General features: G+C 40.6%; 1 long non-coding RNA gene across 3 annotated transcripts in view; it reads right to left on the reverse strand.

The window, feature by feature from the left end:
• LOC137625981 (uncharacterized) overlaps positions 1-20,270 on the reverse strand; it is a 229,231-nt gene extending 208,961 nt beyond the window's left edge. Inside the window, exon 1 of one of the 3 annotated variants that reach the window (XR_011040953.1) lies at positions 20,167-20,270. This is a non-coding gene — a long non-coding RNA (uncharacterized lncRNA). Of the gene's footprint in view, positions 1-13,430; positions 13,565-13,935; positions 14,097-20,166 lie in introns of those variants that run through there. The other 2 variants (XR_011040954.1, XR_011040955.1) reach the window with 2 other exon arrangements.
• Positions 20,271-25,949: the final 5,679 nt, after the last annotated feature.

Raw genomic sequence — 25,949 nt, forward strand, 5'->3', positions numbered from 1 at the left:
GCTTCAGGAGCCCGAGTCAGCGAAATAGTGGCATTATCAAGGGACGAGGGTCACATTCTGTTTACAGACTCAGGAGACCTTACCCTCTTCCCGGATCCGACGTTTCTCGCTAAAAACGAACTACCCACCAAAAGATGGGGCCCTTGGAGAATCTGCCCCCTGAAAGAAGATGTCTCTCTATGTCCAGTAGAGAGCCTCAAGGTCTATCTTCGTAGAACTTCTGACTTTGGTGGAGGCCAACTCTTCAAAGGAGAAACATCGGGCAGCGACCTGTCACTGAAACAACTAAGAGCGAAGATCACCTACTTCATTCGCAGAGCGGATCCTGACAGTACACCCGCAGGTCATGATCCTAGAAAAGTCGCATCGTCTCTGAATTTCTTTCAGAGTATGGATTTCGAAAGCCTCAAGAGTTTCACAGGCTGGAAATCCTCGCGTGTTTTCTTCAAGCATTACGCGAAACAAGTGCATGAAGTCAAACATTTCGTGGTAGCCGCAGGTAGTGTTATGAAACCTGCACCTAACTCTGCATAGAACAGCAAGTTACTTGGGACTCTAACTCCTCGGGTGCCTATGTTGACCCTCACGTGAAACGTAGTGAATTCAAAGACACTTAGTGTTTTTCATAGACTGTTCTTCTCTCAGGTGAAATGTCATAGTCGTCACATGAGTGCCGTATGCCTAGTGCATGATGTGTTTTTCTTTTAAAAGACTAATGTTCCTCTGGAACCCGTGCTTTCTAATAATTTGAAATTTTCTTTCAGATTCAAGAGCGAAGTCTTTCATTACTATGTACATTATAATTTTATTGTAAATACCTTTACATACCTTATTGCATTTATTACCATATTCTGCAATTGTGAAATAAAATTTCTATTTGATTTACTTGTGCGTCTCAATCCGCTCCTACTTATACTATGAAATACATGGTTGTCATAGTTTCATTATCCTTCCCCTTTTTCCTCTATAAAACAGACGAAGATAATTGGGTCAATCCCTATTATATACTCACCCTTGCTATGTAATATTCCTAATTGAATACTTACTTGCGCTATACCTTCGAGACCAGACTGTTCTCCTTATAATATACAGTGCCTAACCACCACTTGTCTGTTTTTTGAGAATGTTCCTATACGAATAGCAACCATTCTGTCTTGTCTCCGAGTTCTTCACGTTCTCTCCGCAAGGTGGGTAGCCCTTCAAGAACCACTTTGATCCTCAGCATGGTCCGTTGGGACTTCTCTGCCAAGGGGGGCAGGGAGTTTCAGCCCCACGGTACCTCTATCAAGATTACCATGCTTACTCTATTCAAAGCCCTCGGCACTTACACTAAAGGGGAAAATCTACCACGATACACTGATTCTCTGGTATTCTTCCATCAGGACGCCATGGCTTGAGCCCAAAAAACGGATTTTGAGCGAAGCGAAAAATCTATTTTTGGGTGAGATAGCCATGGCGTCCTGATGGACCCTCCCTGCTACTTCGTCCAGTCTTTCAGGTCCCACCCTGTCCTTCTGTATCATGGTGATCGGCAAGCAACTGGCTTCAGGATGAGGACGGACGTGACGTCATTTAGCAATGGCGCCCGTTTGTTTACGTCTCGAGTACCAAAAGTAGCCACAGACGAGATTAGCTGTGGAATGGCTCCCCAGCTATTCTCCGCCCCTACACATCGAAGTGTTAACTCTATGTGGGGTGCAGATAGCTATGTGGCGCGTTAATACATGCGTCCCCTGTTGATATACGATGTCTTAAAGGGAAACCTTTAGGATACTCGCTCCAGAAGTTAGAATTCTGTGATAACCTGTGGTTAAATTCTCTGGGAATATCTAGTAGTTTATATAGCCAAGGAAGCTACCAAAAAGGAACCTTCCATCAGGACGCCATGGCTATCTCACCCAAAAATAGATTTTTCGCTTCGCTCAAAATCCGTTTTATCACTTTCATCATGCGCGTTAAATGCCTTTGTTTGTTTACTGAGCGTGGTTGTTTACTGAGCGTAATTTATGACGCCGTCGTTTCAGGTGGCGTCATAAAGAAAAACATTTCATTTGGAAGTCCCAAGAAAAATTAAGTAAAACATTGGTAAATAACAAAATCAACATACTGTACTGAATAATCAATATAATCGATGCAAAAACTAACCTATACACAGATGTGTAAATGAGTTTGTTTCTTCATTATGATCAGAGATAAACGTAAACAAAACATTGGTTGCCATTTTTTATCGTGCTTTTTGGCATGTTTAGGAAACGCATGATATAAAATCGCCTTTAATATTTGTGCCTGTTTTAGTTTAGGGTACTGTAGTACATGCATTAAGTGTTCTGTACATTAAAGGGTAGTTTGTTAACAGTACTACGTACAAGGGAAGGTTTTAAAAGTCTGAATATACATGTTAAATAAATACGTAAATATGGTGTCACTACTTCGCGGATTTTCACCTATCGCAGTCGGGTCTGGAACCTATCTACCGCGATAAACGAGGGCTCACTCTAACCTCAGAACACCAGTCAAACCATTTTTGTTTTTTGACCTCTGCTACTTGTAAAGAATGGTCTATTATTAGAGGTATAGTGTCTGATGCAATTGATCAGTATTATGCCTTCTGAAGAGTTTTCCGATTCTGTTGAGGCAAGTGTTCATTTCCTTGATTCGAGAGTTGTAGTACCAAGCATCTTTATGGATCTTGGTTGAGGGATTTTTCTTGGGCACAGAAGAGGCACCTGCTTCATTTAATTGCGAGTTTAGATTTAAGAGTATAAGTTCAGGATCTATGGAAGGATCTTCTGCATAGACATCTGCCCAAGATGCCATATATCGTTCAAATAGGTCTCATTTAACAAGGTCAGGGTTCCCCCTATTAGAAACGAGGAGGAGCGTCAGGCAGTTGCTCTGTGTAAATAAAGACAGTGCCATAGTGGTCACTGGTGAGCACAGGATGCATTCCCCATGTAGAGTTGTTGCATAAGTTACGAGAGGCAAAGGCAAGATCCAACCTCCCTCCAGCTGTGAGAGTAGCAGTTTCAACATTGTTGAGAAGTTTAAAATCATTGAAATCTCCGAGTAAAGAAAAGAGATGATTTCCAGCAGTGTTAGTGCAGGAAAGGGTGATGAGCATTAAAATCACCTGATATGATAGTATCTTGAGTCTCAGCTGAAGCTAAAGGCAGATTTGCATCAAGAAATTGACGAGATTTGTATATGTTGTGTATGGTAAAAGTAGTGTTTTACAGGTAGTAGGTAGGCCAGGGCACTGGTCACCCATTGAGATACTACCGCGAGAGTGTTATGGGGTCCTTAGACTAGCCAGACAGTACATCGGATTCTTCTCTATGGTTACAGTTCATTTTCCTTTTCCTTACACATTCACCAAATAGTCTGGCCTATTCTTTACGTATTCTCCTCTGTCCTCATACACCTGACAACACTGAGATTCCCAAACAATTCTTCTTCACCGAAGTGGTTAATCACTTCACTGTAATTGTTCAGTGGCCACTTTCCTCTTCGTAAGGGTAGAAGGACACTCCAAAATCAAAACATTGTTCTCTAGCCTTGGGTAGTGACATAGCCTCTATACCATTGTCTTCCACTGTCTTGTTAGGGTTCTCTTGCTTGAGGGTACATGCAGGTACACTATTCTGTCTTATTTCTCTTCATTCTGCTTTGTTAAAGTGTTCATAGTTTATATAGGAAATATTTATCCTAATGTTAACTGTTCTTAAAATGTTAATTATCCTTGTTTCCTTTCCTCACTGGGCTGTTTTCCCTGTTGGAGCCCCTGGCCTTATATCATCCTGCTTTTCCAACTAATGTTATAGCTTAACAGGTAGTAATAATAATAATAATAGGCTAATAATAATAATAATAATAAAAAAACAATTGGTTGGGTGTATGTAGAATAGTGGCCATATGTATGTATGATGATGGCTGTATTAGTAAAGTTTGTCCCATATATTCCTATAATAATAACAGATTATGTCCATAACATACCATAAACGACAATTGGTTGGGTGTATGTAGAATAGTGGCCACATATATGTATGATGCCAAAGTAAACAGCAGTGTAAGAGGGGGGTCTCAGGGGGGCCTTAGCCCCTTCCCCTCCCACCTAGGCAAGTAGGTAAGGACACAGCTAGTAAGTTAGGTTAGGGGGGAAGTTTAGTTTAGTTGATGTCTACTGTATATATTATGCTTGCTTGAGGAACTGGCCGCTGATATACAAAAGCTCCCAATTGGTTTAGTGTAAAACAAAATTCATAATAGATGGTACACATCAAACTATTTACCGAAAGAAAAACTGTTCTTTCTACTGGAAATGTTGTTTTGTCATAAACTGTAATTCCATAACCCTCGCTTTCAATAGGTTACTGTGTAAACATACACCTTGGACAGTTTCCTTAATAACTGTTAAATGGCTAACTTTGGCCCACATACACACTTTAGATGTTATAATTGATACATCTATTTAAGCTTAATAAGTCCCAACAACTTAAATAACCATAGGATAAGGTTACAGGGCGATCATATAATGTCCAACACAAGAGCTCAGTATACCAAGGGTAATTGCTTCATTCAAGCCGGTAATCTATTATAGGGTGGCATAAATGTCTAATATACTATTTTTTGGGCTCAAGCCATGGCGTCCTGATGGAAGGTTCCTGTTTGGTAGCTTCCTTGGGTATAAGACTACTAAGATATTCCCAGAGAATTTAACCACAGGTTATCACAGAATTCTAACTTCTGGAGCGAGTATCTCAAAGGTTTCCCTTTAAGACATCGTAATACAACAGGGGACACGCATGTCTGGTCGTGCCACATAGCTATCTCCACCCCGAACAGAGTTAACGCTTCGGTGTGTAAGGGCTGAGAATAGCTGGGAGCCGTTCCACAGCTAATCTCACTCGTGGCTACTACTGATACTCGAGACGTAAACAAACGGACGCCATTGCTCTAATGACGTCACGAGCGTCTTTATCCTTTGTTTAGTAGCTGCCCTACTGAGACGGATTTTCCCTTGTGTGAACTTTATCGTTTTGCATCTTCGCTATGTCGTTACCTTCAGCCTCGCCTTCTTCTGGAAAGTTGAGTACAAGGTTCCAGTATTGTTTAATTAAGCTCTGGCCGTAAAGTAAATATTATTTTGCGAAATAATTGATGTTTTGTGGCAGAGCTGTGCCTCTACCGGACCCGCCATTTTATGGCGTCGTTGTTGTTTTGCATGTCTTATTTAGTTAGCCACAACAACGCTTCCGGCCTTATATACTAATCGAATACATTAGTTTATTTAGTCTTCATAGCTAGGAACTTTTATTTCGTGTTTAGACGCTTTTTATCGGTCATCGATTGACCTCATACCAGTCGGCTACTATAGCCCCCAGGCCAGGAGCCTATATACAAGTGTTCATGCATGATTTATCAGTGATCCTAGACTAAGTTATGAAGATAGTGGCATTATTATTTTACAATACTTTTGACTAGTGATGCAAATGTTTTCGCCTTCAGGGACCATATAGGGGATAGGCTAGTCAGTGATTCTTACTAGCCTAACCTAACCTTAGGACCCCTATATGCTTCCTTCATCCCCTGCCTTGGCATTCCCTCTAATTAGCCTTGATCCCTTTTCTGAGTAAAGGGATTCATTGTCTAATAGAGTATTATATCGCCTCTCAGTCCTCCCTAAAGGAATGAACCCCCTTTAGGATTGCGTCTGAGAGTGAGGTTAGGCTAGCCTACCTCTATGGCTAGGATAGTCTGCGACTTTCCTGCGATAGCGATTCGTCTTCTTCCTTGCCTAGTTCAGGACTTTTAGCCCTAATCTAGGTCGGGTTAGGAAGGTTTCTCTGTTCCATGCTGAAACTGTACTCTTGCACCGTTTTAGCCGATCAGCCTAATCTTAGGTTAGGGAGTGTCCTCCCTTCCCTTTGTGGCCGCTCTGGTACAGAAACCCTTCCTGGGAAGACCCCTCTCTTCTCCCTCCCCACCTATCTCTTGTATAGCCTAGCCTATGCTTAGGTTAGTTTATACTCATCTGTCCCCTGTCCTACAACTCCTCCTTAGGGTGGATGAGTAGGGCTACCCGAGCTTCCTTGTGCAGTCCGCTCTGGTACATATACCTTCATAGTGTCCTATAAGGTTAGTTCCTAGTGTAGCTCTGCATAAGGGAGTCTCCCCCCCCCCCCCCATCTTGGGTGTTCCCTAGTCCTCCCTTGGGCTACCTGCTCCCGGTCCCTAGTGACCCCTGCATATGGATGATAGAGCCTGTCTCTATCATGGGTACACCCCCTCAGGGAGGGGGAGGGATGTCTGGAACCCTGAAGGTACTTCCTGCATCCTTCCCCCCCTCCCCCTGTCTCTCTATCTATCTGGGTGCCGGTCTCTTGCCGCCTCTTATGCCGGCAATACCTGCCTCTTGGTGACTTCCCTAACCTTGCCGCCAGCCCCCCGTGTTCCGAGGGACTGCCGGCTGCCGCCGGCTACTACCGGCGGCTCTCCTACTCCTATCTAATCGTCCGCTTGCCGGTCGATCTCCGGAGTGCCGGCATATACTGCCGGCAACCCGATACTACCTGTACCATCCTTACCCCAGTCACCAATCCGGCATCCTCCGGCTGCCGGAGCCGCCGCTCCCTGCCGGCGTGCCGCCGTTGTGCCGGCGGCCGCCATCCTGGTATCTAACTGACTTTTGAAAATTGTCTGTTCTAATGCCAGAATCTATGCTGGAGCGAGCTCCGGCGTGCCGGCGGCTTGCCGGATACCCCGGAGGCGTCAAGAATACTTGCACCCCCTCTCTGTAGCTATCATAAGACTAAGATAGCCCTACCTGGCAAATAGATAAGCTGCTTTGCTTCTAAGATCAGTACCTAGTACTGCTCTATTAGTGATCATGCTGTCTCTTTGCATTCTTCTATTTCCAGCATGCTATGTGCATCTTAGCACGGCTGGTTGCCAGAAGCAGTTACCCTTAATGAGACCTTCTGGCTCTTATCTGGGAACCGAATGAATTCGATCCCAACCTTGTCCTTGGCTTTCCATGGAGTTCCAATATAATGGGAATCCTAGGAAACTATATCCAATGATCTCGGTCATTTGGATTATCCCAGGACCAAGCCTATGGTAACCAGCCGGGCGAGATGCATGGAGCGTGTTCTCCCTTACTGTTTCACTCTCTATGCATCACACCTTATATAAGTTAAAATTAATGATTAATATTAACTTAATTTAAGAGCCATTCCTATGACTCCCCCATACTCATTTTCTCTTTCTTCCACAGGAGGAGCAGATGAAGTGCGATTTCGCATACTGTGCCGTGAAACGCTCCCAGTTTTACGGACATACGGCGTGCAGGACTCACGCCCCTTGCTCAGACAAGAGAGGGGATTGGAAGTTCTGGAATCCACTGGATTGTACGGTCTGCCAGGCCTACCTAGTTGAGGCCTTCCATAACCCTCCCTCAGCGGAGGTTAGAGACATTGCTCGTGAGAAACTGCGCAAGTGGGTGCGTGGTTTTCAGAGGAATGCCACTGGACCGTACCTGGCCACCGAAGAACTGAGGTCCCTGCTGTTCCCTAAGGCCTCCCCTGATTCAGTGGTTCCAAAGGAAGCAATCCCCACTGTCCAAATTACGGTGGAACCTGATGTGGTCATGGCTCAGTCCATGCACGAGTGTCGCCTAGATTCCGAAGAGGATGAACAGATCTCTGACGTCTCGGAAGACACGGAGAAGACGCTTATGGCTCAAGGAGCCGAAGAGGACGAAGACAAGGTGGAATACACCGAGTCGGAGATTGGAGCTACTCCCTCGTCCATCCCTCCGCCTACTCCTACACCGACGGATGTGTCCATTCCGTCTACCTCCTCGACCCCGGATCCTTCTTCCTCTACACAAGAACTGATCCGACTGATTAGAGCTGTCATGGACGACAGACTGAAGGAGAACCAGGAGTCCATCAGGTCTATGATTGGATCCAGAGAACCGAAGAAGATCTCGGTTAAGGATCTCCCAGCTTGCTCTCATGCCAACCCGTGGAGGTATGCAGAGCATATGGTTATTGCGACCGGCAGGATCTTTGTTAGTGACAAAATCGGCACGGTCCCGTTGGAAGATGTGGAATTCTTCCCAAGCTTCGAGGCCTACCCGGACTGTTACGTCCGGCTTCGTTCTGAACCTGCCTCGAAGGAGGAGACCGAACCTAAGGAAGAGATAGTGTTCGATCTCGCAAAGGCCCAGGCTATGCTAGCCTCCGCATTTAAGAGCAGGGGCTTTACCTGCTCTAAGCTTCCTGCCTTGAGCAAGAAGCATCCTACTTATGTCGCTCCCGACACTGCGATTCTTCCATTTTTGGAAAAGGCCTTGGCTGCATGCCTTAAGGCGGCGGAAGAAGGGAAACCCTGCCCTGCACTGGAGGAGTGCAGACCCTTCTCCATCGTAACGCCCCCTGACACTAGACAATGGAAAGATGTCCAACATACTTTCGTTGTGGGTAGGCTTGATCCTGACGTTGCCGGACGTCAGTTTAATGAAGACCTCCCTAAGCTCAATGATCACCTCCTTCGCCGGGAACAAGACACGAAGGAGAGGCTTGCAGCGTCTCTTTCTCATCAAGTCCAACTTGAAGTTATGGCCTGTGACACAGCAGTACCCGATCACTACATGGTACTGGCCAAATCCCACTTACTGACGGTAATGAAGGACTTGTACCATTTCATAAAGGCTCGTAGAGCCTGTCGTGAATTCGTGTTTGTCGGTGCCACCGTGAAACACGAACCCCGGAGGCTGATTTCCTCCAACATCTGGGGAAAGCACCTGTTTCCTTCGGACCTTGTCAAGGAAATAACGGACAGAGCCGCCACGGAGAATAGGAACCTTCTCCACAAGTGGGGCATGTCCAGGAAAAGGAAAACCTCTCAGGACGATGGACCTCAGCCTAAGAGGAAACCTCAGAAACCGAAACCCCAGCAACGTCAACAAAGACGTCAGTTTCCGGGACCCGCTACCTCCCAAGTGGTTGCCCAACCACAACAGACCTTTCAATTGGTCCCCCAACCGGTGTTGTCACAGTCACCGGTCTTCACCCCTGCCTTTGAACAGCCATCCACTACCTTTCATGCCAGAGGTAGAGGCTCGTCCAGGGGTGCAAGCAGAGACGCCTCTCGTCGTCCCTCCAGAGGTAGAGGAGGAAAGGGAGCTAGCGGCCGAGGCAACAAGTCCTCGGGACACCAGAAGCAATGAAGTGCTTCCGGTGGGAGGAAGACTCCGCCAATTCCAGGATCGTTGGACCTTCGATCCTTGGGCACACAGCATCATCAAGAACGGTCTAGGCTGGAGTTGGGTGCAACCACCCCCAATCTTCCAGCGGTTCTTCCAACAATCGACCCCCATTCTGGAAGAATATGTTCTAGACCTCTTGAACAAGAAGGTGATAAGGAAGGTAAAGTCCACCAGGTTCCAAGGGAGACTGTTTTGCGTTCCCAAGAAGGACTCAGACAAGCTCAGAGTCATTCTGGACTTATCCCCCCTCAACAAGTTCATAGAGAACAACAAATTCAAGATGCTGACGCTTCAACAAATAAGGACCCTTCTGCCTCAAGGTTCCTACACGGTCTCTATAGACCTGGCGGATGCCTATTGGCACATTCCAATGAACCATCACGCTTCCTCCTACCTAGGATTTCGACTCCAAAGGAAAAGCTACGCCTTCCGGGCCATGCCATTCGGCCTCAATGTGGCCCCTCGGATCTTCACAAAGCTGGCGGATGCCATAGTACAACAGCTCCGCCTAAGAAACGTCCAGGTGATGGCCTACCTCGACGACTGGCTAGTCTGGGCTCCATCGCCCGAAGAGTGTACAAAGTCTTGCGACGAAGTTACCCAGTACCTAGAACACCTGGGATTCAAGATCAACGAGAAGAAATCTCGCCTCTCTCCAGCTCAGAAGTTTCAGTGGCTGGGAATCCACTGGAATCTTCAGTCACACCGCCTTTCCATCCCCCAGAAGAAAAGGAAGGAAATAGCAGGGTCTGTCAAGCGACTACTGAAATCCAAACGCATTTCAAGACGACAGCAGGAACGAGTTCTAGGCTCTCTACAATTCGCCTCAGTGACAAACCCAGTGCTTCGTGCACAGCTAAAGGATGCCGCGGGAGTCTGGAGACGATCGGCATCCATCGCTCGAAGAGACCTCAAGAGACGGCTTCCAAACAGACTTCGACGCCTCCTAAAGCCGTGGTCGGAAGCAATGGCCCTGAAAAGGTCCATTCCTCTCCAACACCCTCCTCCATCACTCAACATCCACACGGATGCCTCACTGGAGGGCTGGGGAGGTCACTCCCACCTGAAACAAGCTCAAGGGACCTGGTCTCCACTATTCAAGACGTTCCACATAAACATCTTGGAGGCCATGGCGGTCCTTCTTACTCTGAAGAAGCTATCCCCGCCGCCCTCGATCCACATCCGTCTAACCCTAGACAACTCGGTGGTAGTTCGTTGTCTCAATCGCCAGGGCTCAAGATCGCCCCAGATAAATCAGGTGCTTCTCCCAATCTTCCGTCTGGCGGAGAAGAAGAAGTGGCACCTGTCTGCAGTTCACCTACAAGGATTCCGCAACGTGACAGCGGATGCTCTATCTCGGACAAACCCGATAGAGTCGGAATGGTCTCTAGACGCAAGATCATTCTCCTTCATCTCTCATCAAGTCCCAGAACTTCAGATAGATCTCTTTGCAACGAGCGACAACAATCAACTTCCTCTGTACGTAGCCCCGTACGAGGACCCCAAAGCAGAAGCGGTGGACGCCATGTCACTGGACTGGAACAGATGGTCGAAGATATACCTGTTCCCTCCCACCAACCTTCTGTTGAAAGTCCTCTCCAAACTGAGAACCTTCAAAGGGACAGCGGCCCTAGTGGCTCCCAAGTGGCCCCGGAGCAACTGGTACCCCCTGGTCCTGGAGCTGCAGCCCAAGCTGATCCCTCTCCCGGGCCCAGTTCTCTCTCAACAAGTACAGAAGTCGACTGTCTTCGCTTCATCATCGAAAATCAAGGACCTTCATCTCATGATTTTCTCTCCCTTGCCGCAAAGAAGAGGTTTGGGATCTCGAAGAAAAGTCTAGACTTCCTAGAGGAATACAAGACCGAATCCACGAGACGGCAATATGAATCATCCTGGAGGAAATGGGTCTCCTTTGTTAAAGCAAAAAACCCTAAAGAAATCACCATTGATTTCTGTATGTCCTTCTTCATTCACCTTCATGGACAAGGATTAGCAGCCAATACGATTTCAACCTGCAAATCGGCTTTGACTAGACCAATTCTATATGCTTTCCAAATTGATCTGTCCAACGACATCTTTAACAAACTGCCGAAAGCATGTGCTCGCCTACGCCCAGCACCCCCTCCGAAACCGATCTCCTGGTCACTAGACAAGGTGCTCCATTTCGCCTCCAACTTGGACAACGATTCATGCCCCCTCAAGGATCTGACTCAGAAAGTTATATTTTTATTTGCTCTCGCCTCGGGAGCTCGAGTCAGCGAAATAGTGGCATTATCAAGAGAAGAGGGACACATCCTGTTTGCTGATTCAGGAGAAGTGACCCTCTCCCCTGATCCGACGTTTCTCGCCAAAAATGAATTACCCACCAAAAGATGGGGCCCTTGGAGAATATGCCCCCTGAAGGAGGATGTCTCTCTATGTCCAGTAGAGAGCCTCAAGGTCTATCTTCGCAGAACTTCAAACTTTGGTGGAGGCCAACTCTTCAAAGGAGAAACATCGGGCAGCGACCTGTCACTGAAACAATTAAGAGCGAAAATCACCTACTTCATTCGCAGAGCGGATCCGAACAGTACACCCGCTGGTCATGATCCTAGAAAAGTGGCATCTTCTCTGAACTTCTTTCAGAGCATGGACTTTGAGAGCCTTAAAAACTTTACGGGCTGGAAGTCCTCGCGAGTTTTCTTTAAACATTATGCGAAACAAGTGCACGAAATCAAACATTTTGTGGTAGCCGCAGGTAGTGTTATGAAACCTGCACCTAACTCTGCGTAGAACAGTGAGTTATTTGGGACTCTAACTCTTCGGGTGCCTATGTTGACCCTCGAGTGATTCATAGTGATGTCTAAAAACACTTAGTGCTTTTATAACTGTTCTTATCCCAGGTGAAATGTCATAGTGTTACACAAGTGCCGCATGCCTTGAGCATGATGTGTTATTTAAAGACTTGCGTTCCTCGAGAACGAGTACCTACTAATCCTGAAATTCCCTTTCAGATTCAAGAGCAAGCCTTTATTTCTATGTACATTATTATTACTGTAAATGAACTTTACTTTTGCTGTAAATTATTTAATTTCTGCATTGTGAAATAAAATTTCTATTTTATTACTTATGCGTCTCTTTCAGCTCCTACTTACTATGAAATACATACTGTCATAGTTTTATTTATTCCTCCTTTCTTATGGTCATGAAGAATTTAAGATGTCTATCCTTAAATTATATTCACCTTGTCTCAGTAAGGTTCCTACTCGAATACTTACTTCTGATAATCAGGAGATGAATCCTACACACAGTGCCCAACCACCACTGACCTACTCAGAATGTTCCTATACAAATATCAAACATTCTGCTTCATCTCTAAGCTCTTAAAAAGCTCTTCTGTCAAGATGAATAGTCCTTCAATACCACTTTGACGTCGGCATAGCCCATGGGAACTTCCTACCAATGGGGGGCAGGATACTTCGTTCCTATGGTTCTTATCTAAGATTACTTTGCTATTTTGTCAATGCCTAGGCACTTAACTCTGGGGGGAAAATCTACCACGATACATTGATTCTCTGGTACTCTTCCATCAGGACGCCATGGCTTGAGCCCAAAAAACGGATTTTGAGCGAAGCGAAAAATCTATTTTTGGGTGAGATAGCCATGGCGTCCTGATGGACCCTCCCTACTACTTCGTCAGTTTGTTCCCACCCTACACAATTGTATCATGGTGATGGGCAGCAACTGGCGCCAGGATAAAGACGCTCGTGACGTCATTAGAGCAATGGCGTCCGTTTGTTTACGTCTCGAGTATCAGTAGTAGCCACGAGTGAGATTAGCTGTGGAACGGCTCCCAGCTATTCTCAGCCCTTACACACCGAAGCGTTAACTCTGTTCGGGGTGGAGATAGCTATGTGGCACGACCAGACATGCGTGTCCCCTGTTGTATTACGATGTCTTAAAGGGAAACCTTTGAGATACTCGCTCCAGAAGTTAGAATTCTGTGATAACCTGTGGTTAAATTCTCTGGGAATATCTTAGTAGTCTTATACCCAAGGAAGCTACCAAACAGGAACCTTCCATCAGGACGCCATGGCTATCTCACCCAAAAATAGATTTTTCGCTTCGCTCAAAATCCGTTAATACATCAAAGAAATATTAAGAAAGAGATTAAACTTACTACAGATTACGGAAGATTTTAATTGTAAATGCTAACAGATGCAGGATCTCTCTCCAAACAACTTGACCTGCAGTAGGCCTACTAACTTCTTCTTCAAAAAAACTAACGTCGAAGTTAAACAAAAACACTTTATCAAATGGCTCCTTAATAGTAATTCAGAATAGGCAAAACCAAGAAGCACCTACCTTAGATTAACACCACAAGCATGAGAGAGCAAATACTAAACATTTTCATTTCAAGCCAAAGGGGTACAAAAAGTAAAATAAAAAAAAATCATTGCACCTTCTTCGTAATTTAATGTTATAATTACCTGCATTAAAACGAAACACTTAGCACTTATTAATATAGCATGAGTTCCAAAGCGAAATAGTCAAATAGCTGAATGAAATTGCCTCAAACCAGAAAAAAATTGCTTGTAAATTTTGATAGCAAACTCTCCACTAATATATAAACGCAAGATCAAGTTGATTAACTGTACTTGAATTACGTAATTTGTTATAATTACCTGCATTGAAATGAAACCCTTGGCACTTATCATATTAGGAGTTCCAAAGCGAAACAGTCAAATAGCTGAGTGAAATTGCCTCACTTTTACCAGAAAACATTGCTCGTAAATTTTTACAGCAAACTCTCCATTTAGGCTAATATATAAACTCGAGATCATGTTGAATTATTCTACTCTGTATGGTGGTCGGATTGGCAAGGATTATATAGGAAGGCTTGAGGCTAACCAGTGTTGTCAAATATGGGCATTTATTCCTAGATTTGGGGATTTTGGATGTCTAATGGGGATATTTTGTACAAATTTCTATGAAGATGCAAAAATTAGTAAATCTTTATATTGTTGCAATTAGTTTACTTGCACTCTATATAAAGTATGGTGGATCTTTTCTATGGTGAGTAATTTCTATATGAGTAAAGCCTACACGATCAGAAGAAAATATATTTGTGGAAATGGGGATCTTTTATCATGAGTTTAGGGAATTTTCACACTAACCCATCTGGCAACACAGTCTGAGCCAAAGACTATATACTGAAGGAAGATAGGAAGGCTCAGGCTTTTAACACACAAATGAGTGTGTTATGAAAAGATGCCAGATACTCCCATGCGAAACGAATGGTTCCATCTGTTGAGCGAGCAACCAAACATTCAGAGCAGTAATGCTTACGGGTATATAGGATGAAATTCGATTGTAAATTATGCGACATATTTGTTCATAATTTGCATTACTACGTCAGTATATTTTACTCCTATATTCGTGATATTTTTAAATTTTAGGTAACTAAATTGCAAATTATGTTTCTCAGTCTATTTTTCAGAAATTCAATAGCTATATCTCTTATGATTTAGTTAATTTTCTTGCAAATTTAAGTATTGTACAGTATATTACAACCATTTTTAGATGATTTATACAATACCACATTCGAATAAATTAAAACATACTGTATATCTGATTTGTTAAACTTAGCCACAAATGCTTATGTGTAGGCATACATTTAATTACAGATTGTAGGCCACTGTAAGATGGAGAGATATTAGGTCTATAAAAACAGAATTGTATTTTATTTTTTATTGAAATGGAAAAGCATGATGCACTAATGTATAGTTTAGTATTATAAATGTATAAATGTACAATCAAAAGGATCAAAATAACACAAAATTGTATCATACACAAAAGTAATCAAAAGGGGGTTGGAAATAGAAATAAGGTAGCATACAAACCAACAAAAAATGAAAAACAAAAGAGATTTACTGTGGATGCCTTGCCTTAATCTTACATCCAATATCAGTGGGGCTTACTCATTAGCAGCACATACTGCATGTATTATACTGTTTGTACTCACCGTTCTTTGTCCTTAGGGAACCTGTGAAACACCTAATGACGATCGGTTTCTTTTTGTTTATGGCACACAACACACTTGTGTGACTTCTTTACTGTCGGCGCCATGATTTCGTTTGAGTCAACTGTCAAATTCTGAATATAAACAAACAGACGACAAACGATGTATACCTACAACGCCATCTGAAATCGGAGCAACCAACTATTGCGTTCACTTTTGGAGTTGCCAACTAGCGTATTAACATTCTATTTTGAGCCTTCCTATCTTCCTTCAGTATATAGTCTTTGGTTAAGCCAAAGACTATATACTGAAGGAAGATAGGAAGGCTCAAAATAGAATGTTAATACGCTAGTTGGCAACTCCAAAAGTGAACGCAATAGTTGGTTGCTCCGATTTCAGATGGCGTTGTAGGTATACATCGTTTGTCGTCTGTTTGTTTATATTCAGAATTTGATAGTTGACTCAAACGAAACATGGCGCCGACAGTAAAGAAGTCACACACGTGTGTTGTGTGCCATAAACAAAAAGAAACCGATCCTCATTTGGTATTTCACAGGTTCCCTAAGGACAAAGAACGGTGAGTCCAAACAGTATAATACATGCAGTATGTGCTGCTTATGAGTAAGCCCCACTGATATTGGATGTAAGATTAAGGCAAGGCATCCACTGTAAATCTCTTTGTTTTTCATTTTTTTTGTTGGCTTGTATGCTACCTTATTTCTATTTCCAACCCCCTTTTGATTACTTTTGTGTGTGATACAATTTTGTGTTATTTTGATCCTTCTGATTGTACATTTATACATTTATTAGTTTATAATACTAAACTATACATGAGTGCATCATGCTTTTCCATTTCAATAAAAAATAAAATACAATTGTGTTTTTATACACCTAATATCTCTCCATCTTACAGTGGCCTACAAACTGTAATTAAATGTATGCCTACACATAAGCATTTGTGGCTAAGTTTAACAAATCAGATATTCAGTATGTTTTAATTTATTCGAATGTGGTATTGTATAGGACATTTAAAAATGGTTGTAATATACTGTACAATACTTAAATTTGCAAGAAAATTAACTAAATAATAAGAGATATAGCTATTGAATTTCTGAAAAATAGACTGAGAAACATAATTTGCAATTTAGTTACCTAAAATTTAAGAATATCACGAATATATGAGTAAAATATACTGATATAGTAATGGAAATTATGAACAAATATGTCGCAAAATTTACAATCGAATTCCATCCTATATACCCGCAAGCATTACCGCTCTGAATGTTTGGTTGCTCGCTCAAGAGATGGAGCCATTCATTTCGCATGGGAGTATCTGGCATCTTTTCATAGCACACTCATTTGTGTGTTAAAAGCCTGAGCCTTCCTATCTTCCTTCAGTATATAGTCTTTGGTCTAAGCCTAATATAATTCATATGAGTGTACGAAAAAGGTTGCCAGATACTCCCATACGAAACGAGCAACTTCATCTATTGAGCAAACGGTTAAACATTCAGAGCGGGAATGCCTACGGGAATATATGATAGAATTCGATTGTTAATTTGCGACATATTTGTTCATAATTTGCATTACTACGTCAGTACATTTTATTCATGATATTCTTAAATGTTCGATCATTAAATTGCAAATTTACAAATAGGTACATACTGTATATTGAGTAACAATACATAGCCTCATGTTTCTCAGTCTATTTTTAGAAACTTAATAGCTATGTCTCTTATAATTTAGTTAATTTTCTTACATATTCAAGTATTATATATTACAATGATTTTTAAATGTGCTATACAATATCACCCTCTAACAAAGTAAAACATATTGTATATCTGATTTGTTAGACTCAGCCACAAGTGCATATGTGTAGGCCTACATTCAATTACAGTTCGTAGGCCACTGTAGAATGGATATGTGTATATAAAACGCAGTTGTAATTTTTTCATTAAAACGGAAATGCAGGATGCACTCATGTATGCTCTTTAGTAATATAAACTAATAAATGTATATATATTCAAACAAAAGGAACAAAATAACTCGTTATATTGTATCACACATAAAAATAATCAAAAGGGTGTTGGAAATAGAAATAAGGTAGCATACAAAGCAAACAAAAATGCTAGATAAATCACATGCAAATGAACTTTAATGATTTATACATAAGAACAAAATAACTCGGTAAATAATATTACACATATAAAAACTATAAACAAAAAGAAAATAACATACAAACAAACAAAAATTGCATCACGAATTACATGCAAATAGACTAATATAATTATAAATATGAGAAAACAATACTAAAAAAAATGTTCTTCAAGAATTAAATACAGTGCAAACATAAGACAAAGCTATTATGCAAACATCGAAAGCACACAGTAAACACACATTCAATGTGCATGAAATTACAAATACAAACAAATACAGTTTACAAATACTGTAATATGTTGGTTAATTATATGATAGTTTAATTGCTAGCAAAAAATAAATTCGCTATCAGAAATGGACGAGTGCTGGCTAGTTTGTTGTTTTTCCTTATATGTTTAATGGGGGATGGAGCATAATAACTTACGTATCAGTCGATTTAAATGTGAAGTATGTTTTCACTATATTAAATATGAAGTATGTTTTTCACTAAATTAAATGTGACGTATGTTTTTTACTCTATTGTTTACATTTGAGAGACTGAAGGGGACTTATTGCGCATGCGTTATTTCCCATGGATTGCGGAGCTTTCTGTGAATTTACAATGACGTATTTGGCAGGTGATTTTTTTTAAACCAATTAAGTGCTTACAATTACTTCTTAAGTTCCCGGATGTTGTTCTACAACAGCATTTTTTTTTAATTACCTTCGACTTCGGTTTTAAGTTAACCACCATCTCGTAAAGATGTCTCGAAGAGTGAACTTAAGGGAAGCACATCAATCTATTTCGAAATTTAGTGTAATTTCGTTTATGTCGGCAATTGATTATGATGGAAATGCTCCCTTTTCAGTGTAAAGCTATTTTTACTCATGTGTAATTGAAAAATAACAGGGAAATAAGGCCTCAAAGGTCCGATTCTGGCTTAATTTTCAGGGAAGGTCAGCACATTTGCTACTGCAAAGTTTTTGTGATGATTACCAAGAAAACAAAAAAAGGCGATGTTGTCAATCATAAGGTAAGGAATTAGTTGTGATTTACTTTTTTAATAATGAAAGGATTTATTTGTGATTTACTTTATCATAATCTATGGATTTGTAATTTACTTTTAGTTTGTGACTTGGGAAGCGGGTGTCCGGTGTGATGGTCTGAACGATCCCCCGGTCTCAGAATTCTCCTTGATAATCTGCGCATGCGCGAACATTACCGTTTGCCAGTGTATACGAGGTTGATGTTTTATTTTCCTGTAATGTTAGCGTGCGCAGCTCAACATTACCGCTTGCCAGTACATACAAGCCAACATTACCGCTTGCCAGTACATACAAGCCAACATTACCGCTTGCCAGTACATACAAGCCATGGGCGTTGGAGCAGGGGGGTCTAGCCCCCCCCCACTTTTTTGCTGAAAATATGCTTTTAAACATTCAGATTTACATTTTGTAAATGCATTTCATCTCTGGCAACAGCCCTTGTACAGTCTCACCCTCCCACCCCACCCCCGCCACGTAAGTATCATGTTAGTACCCAGCATCATAGTTTCACAGTCCCGTCACTCGTCACTCGCTTTGTTTTACAGAGAGCAGCCCCCATATTGGTAATCAAGCCACTTAAAATGTTTGACCCCCAGTGCATACAGTGCAAACTTATGTTAATCTATCCATCATTAGGCTACCAAACACTATTATAGTAACAAACTACATTATTGATACGCAGTAATAAATTGAAAACATGACACACGCGAACACATGTAGTTGACGAATATCACACAAATAAACATATGCATGAATGTATATATATATATATATATATATAGATAGATAGATAGATAGATGATATATATATATATATATATATATATATATATATATATATATATATAGGCCTATTGGTATTTTATGATTGTTATTGTGTAAAAATTGGAATTGGTCACATAAAAATCTTCCAAATATATGATTTTGTTTTTGATACAATATGCTGTCAGATGCCAGGAAATCGCATCTGAGGGTGTTTCAACATAAAAATTTCCTGGGGGAGACCCCCCAGACCCCCCCCCCCCCCTATACCTTCGCGCCTGCGGCTCCGCCTTCAGTGTTATTTCGAACTTTAGCCTCCCCAAACAGGAAAACGCTCCTACGCCCCTGCCTATGAAGCCATTATCTGATACACATTGGGTGTTGAAAAAAAAGAAACATTGTTGGAGTGTTGGAGGAAATCCCATCAAATTGCTAATACTTTCACGTAATCTATTTTAAAATCTGAAGATCTACGTTCGTGTTTTCAAGAAAATAATCTTCAGATATTATCATTTAACTTAGAGAAATAGTATATACATCTCTAATTTGTTTATTTATTTATTCATAAAGGAAAACTTGAGATTATCTACGCAGATAAAACCAGCCCGCTGTATACTAGGCCTATGCTCGCCCGTGCCCAACGTTGTCATGGCAAATCTCGTATGGGCGTTTGAACTCTCTTATGATATAATAGATGAAATTACTCTTCCCTGGAGATTATTCATTGAAAAATATTTAACCAAATGACATATTGAAGGATGAATTACACTCGATGTTACTAGAGGAAGCTCATATTTTGTAGTATCGTAAAACTATATTTGAGTAAACAACTGGCTAATTTTTCCCCAACTCGAAAGCACGGAGTTCAAAACATCTACACATACGAGGAAACGCCCATAAAAGAACATTAATCGATATACTACACATGGAAATCAAATGTTACGCTTACATTTCACAATGATGTACAGCTGCAGGTTGAAATCTCATCACGAAACGAGATAATATTATATGAAATCGCGACCGCGCTCGTCTTCACTCACACTTTAAACAAGACTGACGGATTATGACCTGATTCAATTAGTTGCATTGAGTCAAATGAGTTTTTTTTTCCATAGATTAAAAAATTAAAAAATGACTGTTTTCAATTCTTTTTATTTGCTTAAATGTCAAATACGATTTCTATTCATGTTTTGTATTTAAAAGTAATTAAGTTTATGTTCATTTTCATAAAATAGACGATAAGAATATTTCGTTGGCGAGGATAAAGGACCTTACCGAACAAAACCTTCCAGCCATATCTCAAACTTCGTAAGCTAATCATAGGCCTAGGTTGACTTTTTGGAAATGAGCATATTTCCTTTACAGAATAAGTTAAACAACAACTATGAATTCTTATGTGATATAGCAGCCATTCCAATGAAGGCTAGTGCCAATACTGCATCTCAGACGGCTAACTGTAGGGATTTTAAAGGGTTCTTTGCAGTATCTCTCCCTTAATACCTAAACCACAAATGCTACGTTCACTATATAGCTTTCCAGTTTACCTTTAATGCATCTTGTTGCTTTTAAAGTTCTTTCAACTTCATATTGTAACTCAGTAAGGCATGGCCTCCCCGGACCGAGCGCCAAACCATAGTAAGCTCAGTGCCAAATACATATAGGCCTAACCATGACAATAAGAATAAGGCTGTTTTTAAGCTGATTCGGTTTGTTGGTATGGTTATTTTTTGCTTTTTAGAAATTGTGGAAAAATATTACATCAAGTAGAGTCTTAGACATCTTACTAAAAGAGTTTATTAAAGACGAAGGAGATAAGGGAAGAAGAAAGGAAGGAAGGAAGGCAGGAAGGAAGGAGAAAAGGAAGAAAGGAAGCAAGGAATAAGACAATGTCAAATAGTGATTATGTATTGCTCTACGCTGGAAAACGATATATATATATATATATATATGTGTGTGTGTGTGTGTGTGTTCATAAGCGTATGTGTGTATGTAAGTAGGTAGACAGACTTATATGACTCTATCTGTCTAAGCACCAATATATATATATATATATATAATATATATATATATATATATATGTTGATGTATTTGTATGTTTAGAGTATGAATATATATATATATATATATATAATATATATATATATATATATGTATATGTTGATGTATTTGTATGTTTAGAGTATGAATATATATGTATATATATATATATATGTGTGTGTGTGTATATATATATATATATATATACATTTATATATTATATAGATATATGTATGTATGTATGTATGTATATATGTAATATGTATGTGTGTATCCTAATCAATCCTATTGTATCATAAATACAATCTTCTGATCTACCGTTAATATAAATATCAGTTCAGTAATCAATATTTGGTTATGGCCAGAACATAATCTAAAGCCATTTAGGTACCCTCTACCTGCACCTACTTATTATTCTTCTACTATACATTCGTTCACAATTCCTATTTCAAATTTTGCTGTCCAACCTATCCTTGAGAAATGGTCTTCCCGGTTCCAACACCGGGTTAAATAGGCGTTCGTAATCCAGACATTTATAAACCCAGTTATGATTGGAACAGAAGGGAGTTTGCAATAAAGTTTTTCATGGAAGTTGAAATCAGTTGCAAGTAAATAATGCAGATTTTGATAAAATGTTTTGCAATTGAAATTGAAATTGGTTATAATATGGGGTAATTAATGATTGAAGGGATATAGACGGGATATATATATATATATATATATGTATGTATATATATATATATATATATGTCACACCAGCCGTTACTTGTCTACTGCAGAACAAAGAGCTCGGATATGTCCTTCCACTTGGGTCTGTTTATGGTCTTTCTATGCCAGTCTATAAAAGCAAACTTTCTTAGTTCATTAATGCATTGGTCATCTCTTCCTTCCCTTGCTTCTTTTGCAATATCTAGGGACCTATTGTATTGTTCGTAATGTCGATCTGTTATCTGTCCCTCTAATTATATATATATATATATATATATATGTACACATATATATATATGTATGTATGTATATATGTATATATATATATATATATATGTAAATATATACTCACACAGAGACACACACACACACACACACATATATATATATATATATATATGTATGTATGTATGTATATATATACACACACACTTTTATATATATATATATATATGTATGTATGTATATATATACACACACACTTTTATATATATATATATATATACTCACATACAGAGACATACACGCATATATATATATATATATTTACATATATATACATATATATATATATATATATATACATATATATCCACTGCGGTCCCAAGGCCAACATACATTGGGACAAGGAGCTGTGTAACCTTGTAGAGGTGCAGTGGCTTAAGCCTACCATAAGACTGCTTGGGGGTTATGTTGGAACCTCTGTGACCTATTAGGAAGCAAAAGGCTTATGGATGGTACGAATTAATAGCTCTGAGGGCTCACGACAGGCCTAGCAAGCCGGTGAGCCGCTATAAATTGCTCATGAACCGCACGACTTGCTTCAGGACGGACCCATTGATCAAAGGATGCCCGGGCACATCCTGACTCGGAATGTTATTGGACATGGACAAGGAAGTGGAGCTTTGAGATTGGGAACAATTAATCTAAGTACTTTGCGAGGTAAGGAGGAGGAGGTAATCATGATGATGGAGGAGAGAAATATAGACATTTTGGGACTGTGTGAAACCCGTTTACCAGGAGAAGGAACAAAATTATTGCATAACAATTACCAATTACTTTACAAAGGTGGAAGAGCTGCACGACACGGAGTAGGCTTTATTGTGAGGGAAGAGCTAGCTGGAAAAATTAGTCATGTAAATTACAAGAGTGATAGGATTATTGGCTTTTCCTTTAAGTTGGGAATGTTTAAAGCCAGTATAATTCAGGTGTATGCACCACAGCAGGGCCGCCCTCAAGAAGAAAAGGAAGAATTCTACAGAGATCTGCAGGAAGTAAAAGATTCTGTCCCATATGTAGAGAATGTATTAATAATTGGAGACATGAATGGACATATTGGGCAAGACAGGACAGGCATAGAGAGAATATTAGGAGCGTTTAGCATTGGAGACAGAAATAGAGAAGGAGAAAACATAATTGATTTCTGCATGCAGAACCAGATGTCCATAATGAACTCTTTCTATAATCATAGAGACAGCCACAAGTGGACGTGGTATCGGTGGAACTCGGCCTTAGGAGTATACACTGAAAAATCAATGATTGACTTGGCAATAACAAATAACAAAAATATGGTAAGAGATGTAAAAAGTATCCCCTCTGTGTCATTCGATTCAGATCACAGGCTTCTCTTAATTAAATTAAAGACAGTGAAACCTAAACCAATTAAAAGCCAAGTGAGAGAAAGATTTATCCTAGAGAATATGAGAGAAGAGGAATGCTTAGTTAGATATCAAAACGAAATCAGTAGAGCTAAACAAATGCAACAGGAGAGCAACGACCCAAATGAAAAATGGAGACACTTTAAGATGGCTGTAGTAGGCGCTGCTAATAATACAGTGCAGAAGAAAAGAGTTCGAGGTAGGAGGAAAAAACAAACTGCTTGGTGGACTCCCACACTTAAGTCCGCTGTTACAAATAAAATGAAACTTTTCAGAAAATGGATGAAAACTTTGAGCTTGGAAGATCACAATAATTATAAAGAAGCCTTGAGAGAAACAGAAAGAATAAAAGCTCAAACAAAAAGAGAAACGTGGGAAAGAATAGGAGAAGACCTAGGAAATGATCTCCAAGGTACTAGAAAACTCATATATAGCACTGCTAAAAACTATAGAAAGGGAAGCCAACCACCCACTTATGTAATCAAAGACCCTATGGATGGGACAATTTTAACTGAACCCCGAGAAATTGAATTAGGATGGAAGCATCACTTTGAAACACTACTAAACAATGAAAATGATGACCTTGAGGAACATGTAGAATTTGATGTGGTTGGGGAGGCAGAACCTGACATAACGACACAGGAAGTAAAAAGTGCCCTCAAGAGGATGAGAAATGGTAAGGCCCCTGGAGTGGATACAATACCTGCAGAGCTCCTTAAAAACATGGGTGAGGATGGAGTCATTTGGCTGCTGGAACTAATCGACATACTCTGGAATGGACAAATACCACCTGAAGACTGGAGAAGAGATCTAATATGCCCAATCTATAAAAAAGGTGACAAGACAAATTGCAGCAATTATAGAGGAATATCCCTAATGTCACACGCTTTTAAAGTATATGAAAGAATACTTGAAACCAGATTGAGAGGATATGTTGAACCAAAGCTGGGGGAATGGCAAAGTGGTTTTCGGCAAGGAAGAGGGACAACCGATATGATTTTTTCACTCAAGATGATATTCGAGAAAAGCTGGGAATGGAACAGGGACAGATATATTGCTTTTATAGACCTAGAAAAGGCTTTTGATAGAGTACCAAGAATGAAAATATGGGATGCCCTAAAAGACCCTTACTATGGAATCCCTGAGAAACTTATAAGAGCAATTTATAACACCTATCAAAACATCAAATCCAGAGTAAAAACAAATCAAGAGAATGAAGATTGGTTTGAAATTAAATCAGGAGTAAGACAGGGCAGCGTCCTTTCTCCACTTCTTTTTATATTGTTCCTAGACAAATGTATGAGGGAACGAGGCGAGGACGAAGCTGAAGATATGATCATCAACCTTCTGTATGCAGATGACCACGCAATGATAGCCCCCAACGCAGAAGCTCTCCAAGAAAACGTCAACAACTGGAATGCGATCTTAACAGCAAATGGAATGCGGATCAACAAGGATAAGACAGAGATTATGCACCTATCACGAACACCAAACAACGTAGATGTAGAATTAGAAGGTCATACATTGAAACAGTGTAGAAATTTCAAATACTTAGGAGTGGAGTTTTGTGACCAAAACGATCCAAAACTGGAAATAACTACCCGAGTTCAGAAATTTAGTAACAATTTGTATCTGCTCTACCCACTAATGAAAGACAGAAACATACCTCGCAAAGTGAAAACCATAATATACCTAGCTATTTTAAGACCAATATTGACTTATGGCCATGAATCATGGACATTAACATCAAGAACTAGAAGCCAACTCCAAGCAGCTGAAATGAAAGCCTTAAGACTCATAAAAGGTGTGACAAGACTGGATAGACTACGAAATGAAGATATTAGAAGAGAACTGGGAGTGGAGGGGATTCTGGATTTTGTGGAGAGAGGACAGCTTAGATGGTTTGGACATGTCAAAAGAATGGAGGAAGAGCGATATCTTGTAAGGTTTTTGGAATGGACACCAGAAGGAAGGAGACCGGTAGGAAGACCAAAACTGAGATGGCTACAAAACATAGAGAGAGGAGTAGAGAGGAGAGGCTTCAGTTTGCGAGAAGTTGATGAGATGAGGCTCTATGAGGATCGCCAAGAATGGAGACAGTTCTTGAAGCAGGACGACTGACAGGCCTGGAGGCCTACCTGGCGTCTGGTGAGAAAGGTGAGAAAGATATATATATATATACTCACACACAGAAATACACACACACACACACACATATATATATATATATATATATATCATGAGAATCGGAAGCGTGACTCGAATCTGAGGAAAGAATTGCTTGTCATGTCACACCAAAACATGCTCAGAGGACTGAAATTGGTAAGCT

Source organism: Palaemon carinicauda, chromosome 33, assembly GCF_036898095.1.
Source record: "Palaemon carinicauda isolate YSFRI2023 chromosome 33, ASM3689809v2, whole genome shotgun sequence".
Lineage (NCBI taxonomy): Eukaryota > Metazoa > Arthropoda > Malacostraca > Decapoda > Palaemonidae > Palaemon > Palaemon carinicauda.